The following is a 21353-nucleotide window of genomic DNA, read 5'->3' as shown; positions in this document are numbered from 1 at the left end:
GCTATGAACATTGGGGTGCATATGGCCCTTCTCTTCACTACGTCTGTATCTTTGGGGTAAATACCCAGTATTGCAATGGCTGGGTCATAGGGTAGCTCAATTTTTAACTTTTTAAGGGACCTCCACACTGTTTTCCATAGTGGCTGTACCAACCTGCATTCCCACCAACAATGTAGGAGGGATCCGCTTTCTCCACATCCTCGCCAGCAATTGTTGTTTCTTGCCTTGTCAATTTTTGCCATTCTAACTGGCGTAAGGTCTCACCGGAACTCTAAAAGAGTTATGCTTACAACCACCAGGGGGCAGGGAGAGCGTCTCCAAATAGTCCCTGTTCTGTTTATCCAAAGAGGCCATACCTACTAGAATGTATAAATTGATGATTCCAGTAGAAACGCATCTCTGCTCTCTCAAAGAAATATTTTGTAGTTAGGAATGCTTGCTTACTACCTAGATAAATCATTCCAATTTGCAATGCTAGAGGTGGGATCCCTGGGGGAGAGGGACTATAAACACCTACTAGCAACAAGATTCAGGTTAAGCTTTCAGATTTGTGTTACAAATACTGTCTTGAAAGAATCACACTTGCTCCTCTTCCTCTCATGAGGATATTCAAATTTCTTTCAGCTGCAGATCCCTGCCTTCAAACTCAGGTTCACAAACCGAAAGCCTAAGTCAGGGTTGGGGGGGCAGCTGCAGGAAGCACATGGGATCTGGGGACCATATCTCAGAGGCTACCAACTTACCGTGTGATGTCAGTCACTCTGCTTAATCACTTTATGCACCTCCAGCCCCCAGCCTCAGCTTTCTAAAAATGAGGAATGACATGAATGGTGCTTATAAAGTCGACACTGGCTGCCAGTGGTTCAGCCCAGGGTCTGAATCACAGGGAGGGGGGCAAGTGAGCCAGGTCCATGGAGGAGAGTGGTGGCTGGTGGGCTACAAGAGAGAAGTGGCAGTCCAGGGAGGGGAGCCCTCTATTTTGGGGCCTCCCGGGCCCGGATAAGGTGGGGCCGGCTCCTCACACAGTTCAGCGCCGCTGCTTCTAAGGGCTCAGCTTTTCAGAAAAAGGCAACGCTTGTTGGCAAATGAGACCCGGACACAGGGCAGAAGGTGCCTCACTGGGGCATACTTGGGAGCAGCGGCTGTCCTGCCCTAACCTGAAACATGACAGGCGGGGGTGGGGTGGGTCGGCAGCGGGGCCCCGGCTCCCGGCCAGCCTCGCTCTCCCTCCCCCGCGCCCCTCGCCGGACCTGGGCGCCGCCGGGGCGCTGCAGCCCGGGCGCAGCGTGGAGCCCCCAGCTCCCAGCCGCGAGGCCGCTGCAGGCGGGCGGCGCCCAGAGGACGTCNTCCCAGCCGCGAGGCTGCTGCAGGCGGGCGGCGCCCAGAGGACGTCCGTTCTCGGCTCCCTGGGCCGTGGGAAAACCCGGCCGTCCCCTCGTGGGAGTTGTCGAGGACGCGGGCGCGCTTGTGTTTGGGTCACCGTTGGCACCGGCTCCGGCCTCGGGAGTGTCCCCGCCCCCTCCCGGGCAGCGGGCCCGCTACTTCCCCTCGGGCTGGGCTCCGGGACGCCACAGAGCGCAGGAAGGAGACTTTGTTCTTTTTCAAGCAGGAAGGCCCCTGTCCCTTCCCCCCGCGACCCTGCAAGGCTGAGCTGCTGGTGGTTCAGGGAGTGCTCTGTGCGGATCTAGACGCCCCCGCCCGCCGGACACCAGGCTTTCTGAAGGGGGGAGTGTCAGGAAGCGCTGGCGGTTTCCTTTGGGAACACCACCCGCTTGCCTGAACCGGGTTAGATACCAGGATTTCGAGAGAGAGACATTGAAACGGAGGCACCCACAGGTAGGGGGCACCAATTTCTAATAATAAAAAGACAGCAACCTGGGGCTTCTCTAGCTTCCTCCCGCCTCAGTTTCCACATCTATAAAACAAGGGATGGACTAAGTGATCATTAACTGGGGCTGACACCACGACCTCAGGCTCACTGGAGACAGATCTGGATGCTGGGGCACAATGTGAGGTCACAGCCACCCGGCCCGCAAAGGAGATGGACCTATCCATAGGACAGTCATTCGTGGTACATGCCTGAGCGAATAGCTATAAGCCCTGAGCTTAAGGTTCATGGTTGGCAGTGGTGACTCCTTGGGAAGAGAGCTGCCCCCTGCCTCCTGGGTGTCCGTGGAGGGCCCACACAGCGCAGCAGGGCTGTATTATTTTTGTCTCATCATGTCCCTGGAGAACAGCTCAGTTCATGTCTAATAAACATCAACCAGGAGATTCTCTCTTTAAGGACATTGCAGATACAACAAAAATATCAGAGTAAGATTTTCATCTTACAAACACAGCTGCTGTTGTGGAAGTGTGGACCCGAGTTCCATGGGGATTCAACTCACCAAAACTGATGTTAAACTCTCTTCAAAGTATGTCATTCTTGAGGCCCGGCATATGTTTTCTTTGCCTCCTGAGGCCAGGCCTGGAAGTCTCTGGGGGCAGATGCCAGGGGATGCATCGAGGGTCGGGGGCATTGCCATCAGCATGGCCAAGGGCATTCTTCCAAGGCAAACACAAGCCCATGAGTCATGGTCTCTGTGGATCTCAGGAAACCTCTTGATGACTCTTTTTTTTTTTTTTTGTAAGTAGGCTCCACACCCAGCATGGAGCCCAACGAGGGGCTTGAACTCACGATCCTGAGATCATGACTTGAGTTGAGACCCAGTCCAAAGCTTAACCAACTGAGCCACCCAGGTGCCCCATACCTTGATCTTTTAAAAGGGGAGTTTGACCTCTCTCAGGCCCTTTGCTAATGCTGGGATCACAGCTGTCTTCAGAGGAGACCCCACAGTTGTACCCCTTAGGGATGTCCCCTTGAGCAGCAGTCCTGCCACCTGCAGTCTCTTTCTGTCTGGATGCTGCCCTGCCCTTTCTAGAGGCCCCCACAGAGATGGTGGCGGCAATATCCTTTTGGGTTCCAGCCTTCTCCTGGGGAGCAAGTCTTCCCCTCCAACTGCCAGCTGTCCTTACCTGCTGCCTGGGGGACTTTATCCCTGTTTACCCCACGCCTGTAAGCTGTGACCAGACCTCCAGTAGCCCTTGCCCTCTGCTCCCAGGGTTGGGTAGGACTTCTCTCCTACCCAGAGCCATCCTGGAAGCCCTCAGACTGGCAGCCCCCACCCCATAACCGGTAGCCTTCAACAGCAAGAAACCGCTCCCACCACCAGGCCCATCCGGCCGCTCTTACCCTATGTTGAAATAAAAACTGGAGGAGTTCCTTGTTTTGTTTTTTTTTTGTTTTGTTTTTTTAAGATTTTATTTGTTTATTTGAGAGCATGAGTGCACACAAGTGGGGGAGGGGCAAAGGGAGAGGGAGAAACAGACTCCCCACTGAGCAGGGAGCCTAATGAGGGGCTCCATCCCAGGACCCCCAAGATCATGACCTGAGCCAAAGGCAGACGCCTAACCGACTGAGCCACCCAGGCGCCCCAGGAGTTCCTTATTACGTTGTGCCAGAGGAAGACCGCTGCTTCAAGGCGCTAGGGCAGGAAAGGATTTTGCTGGGGTCGGGCAGGGAGTAAAGGCACTGAGAACAAATGGCAACACTTCTAACAGTGGAAACAAGAGCAAAGTTCTAAGCATTCTGTCATGAAAGTTTTAGCAAAATAAGATGACATGTTTCTCTGCAATCAGAAAGTAGAGCATTTCTATGAAACCTTTCGTAAGCCAAAATGGCATAATTTGAAGAGGTGATTACCATTAATTTACACGGGGAAAACTTTGAGCATTCCCAGACCCCAAAAATAACCACTCTTAGGCTTTTCTGCTACCTTAGGACATATCTTGCTAATGTATGCACAAAAGAAATCGAGATAAAGTACAGATTCAAAGCTCTGGTGGCTGGAGGCTGAAGCTGAGTATAGTTCCCGGGGAAAGAGCTGGGTGGCGCCACTCTCGCTCTGGGCACACGCCGCCTCTGTGACAGCTCACTGAGCAGTAAACACTGAAAGGCTATTTTTGCCTTTTGGCTTTTTTCATAAGAACAAAATCCTCTTTGGATTTCTTACAGTTCGCAAAAATAGGTACTGAGGTAGGTTTTTCGTAAAAGCGAAGTGGCCTAATGCAAACTTTCAAAAAGAGGGTGTACCTGTCTTGGTTGGCCAGAGTAAGAACAAAAGGACCCCTAAAGTTTCCTTGAGAAGGAAGGAGTACTTATTTCTCTACTCAGGACCAAACAGAATTCCCCAGCTGGGGTGAACCGGGTTTGGGGAAAATTCTGTGAGGACAGGGTTTTCAAGGTAGTTCAGGAAAATGCAGTCTTTTATCACACACACACACACACACACACACACACACACACACACACACACCCCTCAGATGTCCTGTGTGTTCTCAAGATGGTGGCATTGGAAGGGCTTTTGTGTCCTTGAAGTTTGCAGGAACAAAGTCTGATGTCCTCTCAAGTAGGGAGCCATGGGGGAGTTTCAGTGACCATCTGATGTGAGGCTGTGAGTCAGATACTCACCAGGTCACCAGATTTATAGATTTTCACACCTAGGGAAGGGCCATGAGGTTAGTTAGGTGATGAGAACTTTTACATGGTGTCTTCGTGGCCCTTACAGAAGCTTTTGAGGCCATGAACACATAGACTATTCCACTCAAAGTTGGAGGACTGAGAAATCCCCTAAGGATCTAGGAGTCAGCCCGAAGTGGGGGAGGGAGAGGGAAGGCATCCATTTGGATGGCAGCCATAGTGCCCTTCCCCTCACCCTCTACTACAGTTCTATAGTCAAATGACCCACTCCAGCCCTGGGTCCTGACTGTCCTTTCTAACGGAGCCCTCACTGTCATAGACTGGGATGACTCAAGTCCTGGAGAGCACCCGGGCCAGCTGGTCACCCGAGTGGGTGGTGGGGGGTGGGGGGAGTGGTGACTGCCCGCCCAGTGGACAGGGCAGCAGCCTCCCAGCTGCTGTTAACTCAGAGGACACTGCTGGTTCCCGGGGGGCCTCTCCCTAGGACTTCCCAGCCTTTCTATGGATGAAGATCCCTACTTAAAATTTAAAAAACAAAAAATAAAAATCACAGATTGACTCTCTTTCTGAGACACTGATAATAGTAGGTGCACTTCTAGTAACTGTTGATAGAGAAAAATAAAACCTATAAAAGCCTGCTCTGAGTTCAGCAGTGTTTTTAGATGATTGTATTGTAGGTATCACAAACACATCTACACGTATTTGAAAAATAGCACTAAAGCATATATAGGTGTTTGTGCCACAGATGGACACTCAGATACAATCCCCAGGATTTTCAGGGCAGAGACCACAGGTTTATGAAATCGGAGTTCCCCCATTTCCCAGAGAGAGCCGGACCCAGCAGTGTGCACACAGACACACACTCTCCTGCTTCGCTTTGGCTGGATCAGGCTATAAGGTCTGTGGTATCCATGTGATCTCTAAGACCCTCCAGGAATCCCTAGATCTCAGTGGTGATAAGGCTGAGGCCAGGACCTTCCAGTATCTTCCTGGTCAGTGGTTCCCAAACCTGGCTTTCCTTAAGAACCCTCTAAACAACTTCTTAAAAATACAGGTTCCTGGGGTGCCTGGGTGGCATAGCCAGTTGCCATGTGGCTCTTGGTTTCGGCTGAGGTTGTGATCTTGGGGTGGTGAGATAGAGACCCACATCGGGCTCCACGATCAGTGTGAGTCTTCTTGGGATTTTCTCTCCCTCTCCCTCTGCCACTTCCCCCTGTTCTCTCTTCCTCTCTCTCAAATAAATAAATAAATCATTTAAAAAATACAGATGCCTGTTTCCATCCTTGGGCAACTGGATCACAATCTCCAGGGCTTGGACCCTGTCCTGTATTTTTTTTTTAGAGCTCCCCAAGTCCATGCAGTGCATGAAAAGAAAACTCTGTCAATCCCACACATTCATCCTCAAACCAAAATCCCCAATAAATTATGGTGCATATAAAGAACTTTACACCATCACTGTGGTGGGCCCTGCTGAAATTGGCAATTAATCCCCCTTCTGCGCGAATCTTTACTTTGATTCCTTTGATCTCAGAGAGATGAGCTTTCAAGACACCAAGAGATGGAGACTAGTGAAATTGTTGCTCACCCCCAGCCATCTTTCTATCAAGGGTACAATTTCTCCTGAGCCTAAATGTCCTGGACTCTGGAGCTGGTGGCTCACTTGTCCTACAGGTGGACACAGAAGGGTTTGGCTTCCATCCATAACCGGGCACTGAGGGCATGAGCAGGTGGGTGTGGGGGGTGTTCTAATGGTTGCTTATATCCCTTAAAGCAGAAATCACAGGTCTGGATCATAGCCTGGCTTGGCTCCATCCTCCTTCAGGACCCAAAGTATGCAACTCTTCACTAAACAATAAGCAAGCCCCAGCACCAAAGCCTGGTCAGACAAGGCAAGTGTGCAGACCTCCATGATGTTGCCACCCGAGGCTATCGTCCAGTAAGGGGACTAACAGATACTGATGAAACTTGCCTGAGAACATGGGCCCTGGTTTATTCTCTCTGTCTACTCCCCTAAGAAGGAGAAATTGTCACACGATGGGGTTAAGGTGTTGAGAAGGCTGCCAGAACAATGGCTCCAGGGTTAATTCAACAATAGTCCACCAGTGTAATTTAGTAGAATAACATTTTAAAAGGGAAAAGCCTTGTGATGTCTCTAAGAGAGACCAAAGAGAACTGATCAAAGTCATACCCACTCTTGATAAAATCTCTTGGCAAACTGCAAATAGAAGGAAACGCCCTGAATGTGATAAGGGGTTCTGACCAGAGGAAACCTGGAACTTAGTGGTGAAAACTTAGAAACACTCCTTCCATTCAAAGATGGGACAGGATATGCATGCCTACTCCTCTACCCTTCGGTTCTGTCCTGGAAGTTTACCCAGCATAGCAAGACAAGAAAAGGGACAAGAAGGAACAAAGCAGTCTTCATTTACAGGGAACATGATTATCCACCTATATTATCCAATATGATCAATGGATAGACTCTTAGAGCGAATACAAGTGAGGCTCAAGGTGGCCAGATACAGGTAACCCCATAGGAAATCATCAGGAGGCCGGTGTCCCAGAATGGCCAGTTAGAAAAAGTAACATCAAAATAACATCAAAGAGGTTCCAGCCATGATAGCAACACAACTACAAAGAACACAGGAACACACGTAACAGAAAATATGCAAGATTTTTAAGAAGACAGCACATCTCTACTGAAGGACACAAACATCTTGATCAAATGGAAACATGTGATGTTAGTAGATGAGAAGACTTGGTAAGCAGTTGTGTACATGGATCTGGAACTTGGGTGAGAGGCAGGTGATAAATGGACTTGGGAGTCATTGGCATGGATCTGAGTGATTTCTCCAAGGAAGAATATGGACATGGGGGAGCGGGGAAGAGAAGATGGCTCCAGTTGGAGTGTTGAAGGTCACCAAGCCAGAGAAATAGGTGGGAGACCAGGACAGTGAGGTCACTGAAGCCCAGGAAGGAAGCACTGTCAAGCAGGGGGCCAGTGATATCAAATGCTGAGGAGAGGTTGGGGAAGATAAGGGTTGATTGGGTCCTGTTGTACTTGGTAAGGAGAAGTTAATTAGTAAGCTAGGAAGGAGCAGCTTTCTGTGGAGCAGTGGGAACAGAAGCCGGATTGCAATGGATTGAAAATAAAAATGGGCTCCTGGGTGGCTCAGTTGGTTAAGCACCCGACTCTTGGTTTTGGCTCAGGTGGTGATCTCAGGATTGTGAGACCAAGCCCTGCGTGGGGCTTCCCACTCAGGGGGGAGTGTGCTTCCTCTCTCTCTCTCTCCCTCTGTCCTTCCCCCCTCATGCACTCTCTTTCTCTCAAATAAATAAATAAATCTTTAAAAAAAAAAGGAAATAAGAAGTTCGTTGGGGGATAAATATGGCAGATGAAACATGCATGTCTACTTTAGTGCTTTCTTGAAACTATACTCAAATGATAGTAAAGGTTGTTTTTGAAAGGCATAAAACTACAAGGACAGGACTAATGGGAGAAAAAAAGTTTAGAAGCTGGAAAACAGATAGACTGTAACTAGCTTTTCATACTAAAAAACCCCCTGAATCCTGAGGAGGCAATAGGGACAGCCTAGAACCAACCCAGTCTGTAACACGGAATCCTCAAAAGGCTTGCGAATTATTGATGCCATGGAACTCTAGAGGTTGGGCTGGAGAAGGAGTCCAAAATAAGAATGTCCCCCCTCTGGGCTCCCACAGGGCAGGCCGCCAGCCTACCCCCTTCAGGCTGCTCCAGGGCGATCGACCTGGCAAGAGGAAAGAATAACAGATAGTGGTATTAGAGATTCTTTACTAAACAGTTCATCCAGATCCCCCTGTAGCGATACTCCAGGAAAGCCCACCCTTGTACTCCAAACTGCCAAGCAGCTTTTAGACCCCATTTTTATTATTTTTTATTTTTTTTTAAAGATTTTATTTATTTATTCGACAGAGATAGAGACAGCCAGCGAGAGAGGGAACACAAGCAGGGGGAGAGGGAGAGGAAGAAGCAGGCTCATAGCGGAGGAGCCTGACGTGGGGCTCGATCCCATAACACCGGGATCACGCCCTGAGCCGAAGGCAGACACTTCACAGATGTGCCACCCAGGCGCCCCTAGACCCCATTTTTAATATGAGCTGTCACTCAAAGAAAACTGCAGATAAATTCAATCAAACTATTTAAAGAATAAAACAATGCCAATCCTACACAAACTCAGAAAATGGAAAAGGAGGGACAACTTCCCAACTCACTCTATGGGGCCAGCATTGCCCTAATACGAAAACCAGACAAATACACTACAAAGCAAGAAAACTAAAGACCAGTAGCCCTTATGAATAAAGACATGAAAATGTTTGTAAAATATTACAAAGTTGAATCCACTAACATGTATTGTTATATAAAAACATTAAAAATACACCATGACCAAGTACAGTTCATCCTAGGAATGCAAGGTTGGTTTAACATTTGAAAATCAAGTGATATAAACCACCACATTAACAGAATGAGGAAAATCTATATGATTATCTCAGCAGATACAGAAAAAGGCATTTGAAGAAATTTGGCAAAATTCAACAACTTTCATGAAAAAAAAATCTCTCAGAGAATTAGGAGTAGAAAGAAATGTCTTCAATCTGATAAAGACCATCTGTGAAAAACCTGCCACAAATATCATGTTTAATGTGAAACACAGAATGTTCTCTCTCTGATTGGAAACAAAACAAAAATGTCCAGTCTTATCACATCTATTCAACATTGTACTAGAGGTCATAGCTAGTATAATAAGATGAGAAAAAGAAATAAAAGACATCCAGATTGAAAAGGAAAAAGTAAAACTGTCTTTATTTGCAGATGATATGATTGTGGGTATAGAATCCTAAGGAATCTATTAAAAAGTTCTAGAACAAATACGTGTTAAGCAGGATCATACAAGATCAATATATAGAAATAAAATATATTTTATATACAGGGGCGCCTGGGTGGCACAGCAGTTAAGCATCTGCCTTCGGCTCAGGGCATGATCCCAGCGTTCTGGGATCGAGCCCCACATCAGGTTCCTCTGCGATGAGCCTGCTTCTTCCTCTCCCACCCCCTGCTTGTGTTCCCTCTCTCGCTGGCTGTCTCTATCTCTGTCAAATAAATAAACAAAATCTTAAAATATATATATATATATATATTTTATATATAGCACCAAATATTTTAAAATTAAAACTGCTATTATTTTCAACAGCATTAAAAAGGAAGAAAATGAATAACAGTATGTGCAAGATATGTATCTAGAAAACAAAACATCACCAAGAGAAATGAAAGAGATTAAATAAATGGAAAGATAGACCGCATTTAAAGATTAGAAGACTCGACATTGTCAAGGTATCAGTTGATACCTTGACAAGCTTCCCAAGTTGAGCTGTAGAGTCAATGAAATCCCAATCATAGACCCTTAAGGCTTTTTTTGATGAAATTGTCAAAGAATGTATATGAAAATGCGAAGGATGTAGGAGAGTCAAACAATTCTGAAAAAGAAGGAAAAAAGGGGCTTACAATACCTGATTTCAAGACTTATTATAGAGGTACAATGACAAAAACTGTGGTATTGGTGAAAGGATAGACACATGGATCAATGGCACACCAAAGAGAATCCAGAAATAGACCTACGTATACAGGGGCAACTAATTTTTGACAAAGCCTCCAAGGTAATCCAGTGCGGAAGAGGATGGTCTTTTCAACACGCAGTGATGGGCCCCTTGGATATTCATTTGGGAAAAAAATCCATCTTGACCTTACTTTAGGCTAAACACAGACTTTAACTCAAAATGGATCATAAACCTAAATATAAAAGTTAGCTCAATGAAATTTCTAGAAGGTAACGTAGGAAAAAATCTTCAAGACCTTGGGTTAGGCAAAGACTGAGGTGTCTGAGAAACACAAAAAGCACAAATCATAAAAAGAAACGTTGAGAAACTAGTCTTCATAAAACTAAAATCTGCTTTTCAAAAGACATGCTATCGGCTGGGAGCAAATACTCATGCTACGTACATCTGACAAAGGTCTTGCATCCAACTTGGGTCTTTGTATTCCTCTGAATATTTACGGTTCTGTCTCATTAAGTGTGGATTTATCTACTCACTAACACTTATTTGTGACCTCAAATTCAATACTGTGGCACTTCTGCAGTCACTTGTGGCAAAAAAAAAAATGTGAGTTTCTGATTGTGCACATTCTGGCTGGTGTTGACAGGCTGGCGCTCTGCTTTGGGTTTCAGCCCTCGTGCTATAACCAAACGTCCTTCTGTGGTCTCTGTCATGCCACGTGTCTTGCAGTTTTGTGTGTTTTGTTAGAGATTTTGCTTTTTAAAATGGTGCCTAACCGTAGTGCTGGCTGGTAGAAAAAAGCTGTTATGTGTCTTATGGGGAAAATACATGTGTGTGTTAGCTTTCTGTCTTTCTTTCCTTTTTTTTTTTTAAGATTTTATTTATTTATTTGACAGAGAGAGACAGCAAGAGAGGGAACACAAGCAGGGGGAGTGGGAGAGGGAAGAGCACGTTTCCCGCTGAGCTGGGAGCCTGATGCGGGGCTTGATCCCAGGGCCCTGGGATCACTCCCTGAGCGGAAGGCAGACGCTTAACGACTGAGCCACCCAGGCGCCCCTTTCCTTTTTTTTTTTTTTTAAGATTGATTTATTTATTTTAGAGAGAGAGCGCGTGCGTGTGAGAGAACACACGGTGAGTGGGTGCTGGGGAGAGACAAGGGGACAGGGTAAGAGAATCTCAAGCAGACTCCACTCAGGGTGCAGCCCAGCCTGGAGCTTGATCCCGAGATCACCACCTGAGCCAAAACCAAGAGTTGGATGCTTAACCGACTGTGTCACCCAGGGGCCCCTGTGTTACATAACTTTCAGGAAGAAATTAAAATGCTGTTGGCTATGAGTTCAATGTTAATGAATTGACAAAATAGATTAAAGAAGGTATCTTTAAACAGAAACACACATAGGGGCACCTGGGTGGCACAGCGGTTAAGTGTCTGCCTTCGGCTCAGGGCGTGATCCTGGCGTTATGGGATCGAGCCCCACGTCAGGCTCTTCCGCTATGAGCCTGCTTCTTCCTCTCCCACTCCCCCTGCTTGTGTTCCCTCTCTCGCTGGCTGTCTCTCTCTCTGTGTCAAATAAATAAATAAAATCTTAAAAACACACACACACACACACATAAAACAAGCTTACGTATTTGCCAGATGATGAAAATGTTGTGACGAGAGGCTCATAGATCCTAGTTCTGTATTTACCCTAGGAGCGTATTTGCTCAGTGTTTGTGGTGACTTTATAGAACGTAACTACAGAATCAAATATATGTCTGTCACACACACACACACACACACACACACACACAGAGCCCAATAGAAAATGTGAAAAAGATTTCCACACACACTTCACAAAAGAAGATATACAAATGGCCAATAAGCACATGAAATGTTGTCTGACATCAGTAGTTATTAGGAAAATCCATACTAGAATCTCACCCACCAGAATGACTAAACTGTAAAAAGACTGATAATATCAAATATTGGTAGGGGGAGGACCTGGGACTCATGCATTTCTGTGGGGTGCAAAGTAGTACAACCATTTTGAAAAGCAAAATGATTTTCCTATAAATCTAAATATTCACTGACCACATGACCCAGCTATCCAACAACTAGGTTTTTACCAAGAATAAAGAAAACGTGTTCACGCAAAGACAAAGCTTTATTCATAATATCTCAAGCTGCACCAACCCGAATGTCCATTGACAAATGAATGGATAAACAAATTATGACATATTCGTACAATAGAATACCAGAAGAAACAACCGTAAAAAAGAATGAATTGCTTAAAACTCAATAACATGGATGAATTTCATAGACATCACAATGAGCAAAAGAAGCTAGGTATAAAAGAGTATATTCTGTAAGATTCTATTTATTTGAAACTCTAGAAATAACAAATCCATCCATAGAGACAGAAAGCAGATGAGTGGTGGTCTGGGCCCAAGGGGTGGGAGCTCTAGGGATATTGATTGAAAGGGACACAAGGGAACTTTTCTATGTGATGAAAATGTTCTATATTTTGATCAAGGTAACTGTTACATGGGTGTGTGTGTTGGTCAAACTTATTAAAATGTATGTGTAAAATGGATACGTTTCATTATATCCAAACTATCCCTCAATAAAGTGGTGAAATAATTTCGCCTGTCCTCTCTGAAAGCACAAGGGGGCACCTCTTTCACAAGTCTGGCTGCGAAGCGAAGAGAGTGTTGATGGACAGGTTTTATTTGGTTTGGTTTCACTTGGGTTGTTTTTACTTTCTTGTATTTTAGTTTTGCTTGTTTATTGATCTGTTTTTGCCTCCTGGTGGTGTTGGCGGTGTCTGGGAAGAGGCAGGTATGTGCGTGTGTGCAGTGTGGACCCCCAGCACGGAGGCTGAGCGGCCAGTGAAGGTTAGGAGGGGAAGAGCTGGCAAGAGGCATGGGGTCTGGGAGTGCGGGACAGACTGGCTTTGGGCAGGTGAAGGGGCTGGCTGTGGCTGGGAGGATGGGGTTCAGTGTGTAGACAGAGGGGGAAGAAGGAGCTCAGGAAGGACAAGGCAATGGAGAAGTTCCTCTGCTGGGCTTTTTCTTTTTGCTTCTTTTAAATTTTTGGAAGTAGGAGATGAGGTCTCTCGCGGTGCTGGGAAGGAGTGACCAATCAGGGCTTGAGGACAGATGTGACTTTCACATTGTTTCGGGCTGTGGATGGGCCTCCATTGCTGGTGGAGGTCCTGCTGAGGCTGGGGGCAGGGAGAGTGGTGGCCAGATGCACTGGCTCTGAGAGCCACAGAGTGTTCTCAGCACCCTGGGAGGAGGGGAGGACAGAAGACACAGAGCCATTTCTCCCTGACCAGGGAGGAGGAAGGGTCCCTGACACCCACCTTCTGGGCAGGTGGCAGGAGAGTGATCTGGCGGGTGACTTTGGTCTTAGTGCTGAAGCAGAGACCTGGAGGGAATGAAGGCCACGTAGGAATCAGCACGCCAAACCCACATCCACCATGTGGTCATGTCCAAGAAAGAAAGAGGTCCCCTTACCCAGCCTTGTCCCGGGCGCCTCTCCCGGCCGCTGGATGGCTCGCCGGCCCTGCCAGCTTCTGCGGCGCCACGTGTTCCTTCTCCCAGCTGTCCGGGAGATCGCCTATCTGGGCCTGAAGTCGACGGAGCCTGCTTAGGCAAGCGGGGCCTGCTTACTGCTCCTCAAGGCCGGGGTGGGGGGTGTCGTTGTCCCACTCCAGCAGGAAGAACATTCTCGTTGTTAGAAAAGGCTCGGGACGTGCAAGAGTGGGATTGTGTGCCTGAAACGGCGCCAGGAACGTCTTCCTCTCAGATTTGCAAGGGTCTCTTGCTAAAATGCAAGCAGCTTCAGGAGCAGGAGCCCCTTTGATCTCCGAAGATGAACAGGAGCAGCCGAGAACCTGTGTCCAGCCAGGCCCAGGGGCTGGGGTGCGGGGCAGGGGGTGAGAGAAGCGCCGGACGGAGGCGAGGCGACGCTGGGGATGCACCAGTCCATGCGACACCCTCTGCAGCGCTGGGTTTGTCTGCCCGGGCTCAGCGGTGGGCCCCAGTTCAAGGCTGGGCTCCCCTGGGCGTTACTCAGATGGTCACTATTCAGTGTCAGAAAGCCTGCTTCCTCACCTGCACGGTGGAAATGACCATAGCATCTCCTAGTCGTGAGGGGACCGCAAAGAACTTTGGGGAACTGTTGACTTCAGTCCCATTGAGAATGCCCTCCCACCATTGGGGACCCACATAGGCAGCACAGGAGGGAACAGAGCTGAGCAGGGTGAGGGGCAGGGAGCCCACGGGGACCACATGGCAGCTTTCTCTGTCCCTCCATCACTCCTCTCCCCCCACCGTCCTGCTGAGTGAGGCCAGAGACCCCCGCCCCTTCCATTATAGCGGGGGGCTGTGCCAGAGCATGGAGGACAGCCTGTGGAGCCCCTGAGAGGGTCACCATCGCTTGTCTGGTAGCAGCAGGGGCCGGACACTGCCCGCCTCGGGTAAGTGGGGTGGAGGGCAGGGGAGCCCCGTCGGAGCAGTTGGCTGCGGTGGCCCGCTCACTGGGCACACGGTCTTGGCCTGCCTTCAGGGTATTGTTCACGCCAAGCAGGGCCCGGGCCAAGGGTGGGAGCCCCAGCCATGCTTTGAGATGTGAGAGGTCCATGGAAATATGCTGTCTGTCCACCTGCACGTCCCCTGCCAGCCATCACTTCCTGGCCTGGATGGGAGGAATAGAGGGGCCCTCGGAGCCAGTTCACTTCCTCCTTCTTCTCTACTTTCCATCCTGGGAGCTGCGTAGAGGCCATGGGTCCCTCTGGCCTCATTTTATCCCTTTGGGGGGCAGGCACGGATTTCTGCAGAGAAACCCACCAGGCCATCCACCGGGGAAGTGGTGGGGAAGTGGGGTGCTTGCAGGCTTAAGGAGCAGAGGCGGGGGTGTGGAGAGCCAAGATACCCAGAAGCAGGAGCCAGCTGGGTATGGGGACAGTGCCCTGGAGGATGTGGCATGCCAGCAAGGCAGAGGTCAGGCTGGAGATGACATGGTTGCCACCATCATCGTCATCATCACCCTCACTGACATTCACGGTACAACGTGCACAGGGTGTGCTGGGTGCTTTGTGCGCGATGTTTGGGGACAGCCGCGCCCCTCACTCAAGCCATTGCTGGACGTGTGTCCTGTGGGATGTTCAAGATGGTCATCGGTTCTGACCCCGAAGCTGAAGGCCACAGAGTCTCCCAGTGGGCCACCAAGCCTGGGTCCTTATCCCCCTCCCCCACGCACAGAGATGGCTCTTCTTCCCACCCCCTTGCCGTGTCACCAAGCACAGTTGGCTAATTCTGCTCCGCTCTGTTCACCTCAGGGCACGTGGCAGAAAGCAGTGGGATGTCTTAAAAGAGCAGGGCGTAGTGCCCTCGAGGTCCATCCATGTTATCGCAAATGGCAGGATTTCCTTCCTTTTTTTATGGCTGAATAATTTTTCTTTATATATCACATTTTTAACCCATTCGTCTGCAGATGGACACCTAGGTTGTTTCCATGTCTTAACTGTTGTAAATAATGCACATATCTGTTTGGGATAGTGACTTCCTTTCGCTAAGTGAGTAAGTCAGAGAAAGACAAATACTGTGTGATCACGTATGTGTGGCATCTAAAAAAACCCACAGCAAGTGCATAGAAACAGATGAGATTAGTGGTTGCAAGAGGTGGGGGGTGGGGGCGGGAGAATTGGTTGATGGGGGTCAAAAAGCACAAACTTGCAGTTATAGGCTGAGTAAGTTCAGGGATGTGATGCATAACGTGATGACTACAGCTAGCGACACTTCTGTATATTTGAAAGTGGCTTAGAGAGTAAGTCTTAAAAGATCTCAGCACAAAGAAAAAATTTGGTAACGACACGAGATAATGGATATTAATTAAACTCATTGTGGTTAGCATTTCACAATAGACACACATTAAATCATTACGTTGTACACCTTGAACTTGTACAATGTTACATGACAATTACATCTTAATAAAACTGGGGGAAAGAGGAGGGCAGCAGGGGCAGGAAGACGAGGGGGAAGCTGGCAGAGGAGGGCACCCGGGGGCCCGAACGCCAGTTTCGGCACTACCTTGCTGGGTGCTGGGTGGGTCTCTTGGCCTTTTGGGTCTCCTGTTCTTCCTCTGCAACTTCTGTGATCCCTCCCAGCACCTCTCTCCCGCCTGTCCCCAGGGGCTGGGGCTTCAGGCTGCTCAGGCCTGGCTCTTCATGCCCAGGAAACCGAGGGGAACCAAGGGTCTGGTTGGATGACCCTGACCCTCTTGAGCCCTCACAGTGCACTTCACATAGTGGTAAGGACGGCTCTGGAGGAAGGGGCCTCCTTCCAAGGGACTGAAGTTTGGTTTGCTAAATGAGACCTTTTTTTTTTTTTTTTTTTTGAGAGAGAGAGAGAGAGAGAGTGTGCACGTGGGCATGGGGGAGGGCAGAGGGGGAGAGAGAGAATCCCAAGTAGGCCCCACACCCCGCGGGGAGTCTGGTGTGGGGCTTGATCTCACAATCCCGAGATCATGTCCTGAGCGGAAATCCAGATTTGGACGCTTAACCAACTGAGCCACTCAGGTTATTTTAAATGGGGCTATTTTAAACTATGTCATGGCCAATTAAACGTTCAGTTCTGTGGGGAAAAGCAAAATATCCAAGTTTCTTTTCTTTCTTTTTTTTTTTTTTTTAAAGATTTATTTATTTATTTATTCAATAGAGATAGAGACAGCCAGCGAGAGAGGGAACACAAGCAGGGGGAGTGGAGAGGAAGAAGCAGGCTCATAGTGGAGGAGCCTGATGTGGGGCTCGATCCCATAATGCCGGGATCACGCCCTGAGCCGAAGGCAGACGCTTAACCGCTGTGCCACCCAGGTGCCCCCTTTTTTTTTTTTAAGATTTTATTTATTTATTTGACAGAGATACAGACAGCCAGCGAGAGAGGGAACACAAGCAGGGGGAGTGGGAGAGGAAGAAGCAGGCTCATAGCAGAGGAGCCTGATGTGGGGCTCGATCCCACAACGCCAGGATCACGCCCTGAGCCGAAGGCAGACGCTTAACCGCTGTGCCACCCAGGTGCCCCCTCTTTTTTTTTTTTAAGATTTTATTTATTTATTTGACAGAGATACAGACAGCCAGCGAGAGAGGGAACACAAGCAGGGGGAGTGGGAGAGGAAGAAGCAGGCTTATAGCAGAGGAGCCTGATGTGGGGCTCGATCCCATAACGCCAGGATCACGCCCTGAGCCGAAGGCAGACGCTTAACCGCTGTGCCTCCCAGGTGCCGCTCTGATGTTAGGAATATGGTTAATGAATAAAGACAAAGCCAGTAACCATCATGTGCCCAGGTGAGAAACTTCAGGATCATTCTAGACCTTTCCTTCCATTCCCATAAGGGTGACCGCAGCTGGCACTTCCTTCAGACAAGGGAGCTGAGGTTGAGAGAGAGGCCACACACTTGGGCAAGCTCAGGGATCCACGCCCTCGGCCACTCCCTTCTATTGGCTCTCAGTCCACTGCAGTCTGGTCAAGTCTATCCCACCTCCCCAGCCCAGCCTCCCCCCTCCCCCACTGCCGCTGTCTAGACCCACAGCCACCTCTCGCTTGGACAGCTGCCACCGTCCAACAGGTATTCTGCCTCCGGTGCTCTTTGGGTAAAAGCCAGTCTGCAGCCTCACCTTCGGGGGCATCCTAGGCCCCCATAACCTCCTGAGACCTCTCCTCCCCCACCCTACCTGGGTTGGAGCCCCACACTGGCTCTGCCCAGGAAAGCCCTCCTTGCCCTCTTTGCTCATCTCAGACACACCTCCCAGGAGGGCTGGGCTTCTGGCTGGGTTTCGCCCACACTCCTTGTGTGTAGGTTGGAACCTTCTTATCTTGTCTGTCAGCGTTGTGGGTGTGAAGACATGCTTGGCATGTGTGTGCTCCCCGCTCCCGGAGGGACAGAGACCCTGTCACGGTGAGATGTGGTACCTGACAGGTATCTTTGGGGCTTTGAAGCTAGACCCCCTGGAACTGGAATCACATTGACTTGCTCTGTGACCTTGGGTAAGTCACTTCACCTCTCTGTGCCTCAGATTCCTCATCTAAATGGCACCCATCACACAGAGTTGTCATGTGGATTATGTGAAGAAGTCAGCACGTTGCGCAGCACTGGGCACATGGTGTCGTTGGCAAGTCTTCTTCCCCTTCGTGTCCCTGGATGTCTGTCCTAGTGAGCTTTCACTGACCGTGCATTGGCCAAGAGAAGCCCTGAGAACTGAACACGCTGTGTGTATCAAATCCCTGAGGCTGGCACAGTGACTGTCCCTGTGGTACCTGAGAGGGAGCCCTGGCATCCACCTCCAGCACGCACCATGGCTGCCATGGCCACGCCTGACGGAGACAGAACAAAGGCCTTGAATCACGCAAAGAGTGGGCAACATCACTTTAAATCTGTTTTTCCAAATCATGTTATTTTAAATGCCCTGGGCAGATGCCCATGTGTGCAGGGACACTCTGCTGGGCCAGAGGCTCTTTGTCCCTTGAAAGGCCCCATTGTGACCCCTGAACCAGCCCCGAGTGATTCCCGGAACAACAGGCCCTTGTGTGGGCCCCAAAGGCCTGCTCGCTCGCGCCCTCGGTGGGCAGTGCGAGCCCTTTGCTGTGTCTTTCAGGTCAGCATTGGAGGCCTCAAGTCCACCGCGTGGGCTGCTGCCAGGGCTCTGATACGAAATGCTTGTTCGAGTTTGCTTCTAAATGTTGCTGAGGCTCAACTCCTACCTACTGTCCTCTCTAGGAGAAGGGCAGAGCCAGTGGGGACCACTGGGAGCAGAATGGGGGGGTCAGGGGGCGGTTCGCAGAGCAGGACCGTCCGCAGATGAGGCCCCTATCAGGCCACCGTGCCCTGCGTGGGGAAGGCCACCAGGAGAATGCCCCCAGAGCCAAAACAAAGCAAGGGGGCACGGCCACTGAAGTCACAGGCGAGTCTCCACAGTGTCCTGGTCAGATTTGCTCCACAGCTGTCTGTCGCCATTTGCCCTCCCGGGACGCAGGCCCTCACCCCGTATTTGCGGTGACCGTGGTTTTTTCTGTTCTGCAAGCGGCTCTTGGTCATGTCACAGCTATCAGCTTCTCAATCCTCTCTCGGATCCATGGCGGGATTCTGCTCTTTGTTCTGTGATCCTAAAAACATCCAGTTACTCGCCTTCTCAGCAAAGGATCCGCTGGAGTGGGTGGGCCTTCGGCTCCCTGGAGGCTGCAGAGCGGGACTGGGTACCTGCCTGGGTAGGAGCTGTCGTGACTTTGCAGCTCGGCGCCACCAGCCCCTTTCAATACGGCCCCACGTGGCCTCCTGCAGACACTGCGGGCAGTCTGGGCTGTCCCAGTTGCTGGCCTCCTGCTGGGGAGACCCCTGCCCGCTGGCAGCAGGGGTGCTCCAAGGGCTTGTCTCGCTGTCCCTTCCTGAGAGGCGGGGGGGAGAGACTCGCGTGAGGACAGGTGTGGGCAGCCTAGGGCAGGAAGCAGGAGCCTGCCAGAAACCCAGCTCCGGTTCTCACCAGCTGAGTGAGCCTGTTCCCTCCTCCGTGAATCGACAGGACAGGATTCGCTCTCTCCTGTGGCCACGTCGGGGAGGACAGGAGGCTCCATACATACAATGGAAGGTGCTTCCACAGTGCCAGGCCCAAGGCAAGAGCTCCAAAAATGAAGGGCAAATGGCCACACAGGTGCACGTGTGGGTCCTCTGGGAGGTCACATTTGGACCTTTGGTCCGTCAGGGACACCAAACAGGCAGTATCTAAGGAATGTGGGCTGGAACCAAGGTATGCCCCAGAGAAGGACCCCTCCTGTTCAAGACCCAGAGGCAAACAGGTGAGGCATGCCAGCCCCAAGAAGCTTCAGGGGGCAGACAGCATCCCATACCTCAAGGGACCGACAGTCCCAGCAGAGCAGGTGCTCAGACCATGCCCATTCTGTGGGGTCTGAGGACCATTTGGCTGTTGCCCTGCAGACTTCTTAAATGCCCCCTTCCCAGGCATTGCGGGGTTCCAGAGGGTCAGTGCCTTTAGCAGGAAGTCCTGCCCCACAGTCAGCCCTTGCCCTGCAAACACCTCCTTAACAGTGGGGTGCAGAAAAGCTGAGCAAGGAGATGCCCAAGCAAGGAAATTAGACTCCGTTCAGGGCGGGGGCGGGGAGGACGGTCGGGTGAATGGAAAGAGCAAGACCAGGAGAGGGCATTTTTGGAGGCTGGCCATCCATTAACATCCAATGAGAACAAGATGCAAGTCAAATGCCAGATGAAACTGCAAATTAAATTAAAAAAAAAAAAAAGACTCCGGGTGGGAAGAATGAGGAAGTCCTGTCGGAGAATCACCTGCAAAGCCTTGGACGAATATAGATTTTACCCATTTTACCATTAGACCAATTTGCAAATGAAAACGAGAAAAGAGAAAGAGCAAATCAAGATTCCTTTAAAGAGAATGATTAAAATTCCCAAACACTGAGGAACCTTCGGGAAATTCAAGCAAGCCTTTGGTTTCTCTTTTTTGATGGGGGCCAAAAATGCTCCTCCGTGGGCATCATGTTTCTGGTTCAGCAGCAAGCAATCAGGCAGTTTTGTTGGAAAAAAAAAAAAAGCCACTTTCCTCAATCAGCACTTGGTTGCAGATTTTGTTAAACACATGACAAACTTCCTATCATTTCTTCATGATTTTTAATGTGTACCTTTTCAGGATAAAGCCTCAATCTAAACTTTTGCTCCTAATGGACTATCAAATTTTTACTTAAATTTTCCTTTAAGTGGATTCACTAAAAGTGACCTTTTTCCAGTACGATTTCCCTGGGATCACAAAGGATCTCCTGAAAATACCACTGAGACCCCATTTAGTCAAGACATCCCCAAGCTGGAAGGGGAGTAAAATGTCAGCTTTTTTACCCTCTGCCTGAGCCTTGAATCTTCATTCTACGTGGCCGCTAGCCTCCGCCTGGATATCTCCACAGCTGGGAGGTGACGGGTTTTTGAGGCGCCTATTTGGTGACTTGCTGTGGGATATCATTAAATTCTCTGAGCAAAGGGACAAAGCAGGATTTTAACATGGCAACTGGGCTTTCAGGATTGATTCCTAACTGAGCGCCCTCCTTCCTAACTGCCCCCTCTCCCACACCTAAAACATGGCACTCACCACTTGTCCTCTTACTTCCTTTCCCTCAGTAATCTGGTCCTCTTGCTCTCCTTGGGAGTGGCCCAAGGAAATTCTAAGGAATGGTTTATTACCCACATCCCTAATTG

The sequence above is a fragment of the Ailuropoda melanoleuca genome, chromosome 4 (genome assembly GCF_002007445.2).
Source record: "Ailuropoda melanoleuca isolate Jingjing chromosome 4, ASM200744v2, whole genome shotgun sequence".
NCBI lineage: Eukaryota > Metazoa > Chordata > Mammalia > Carnivora > Ursidae > Ailuropoda > Ailuropoda melanoleuca.
This window is presented reverse-complemented; position numbering follows the sequence as displayed.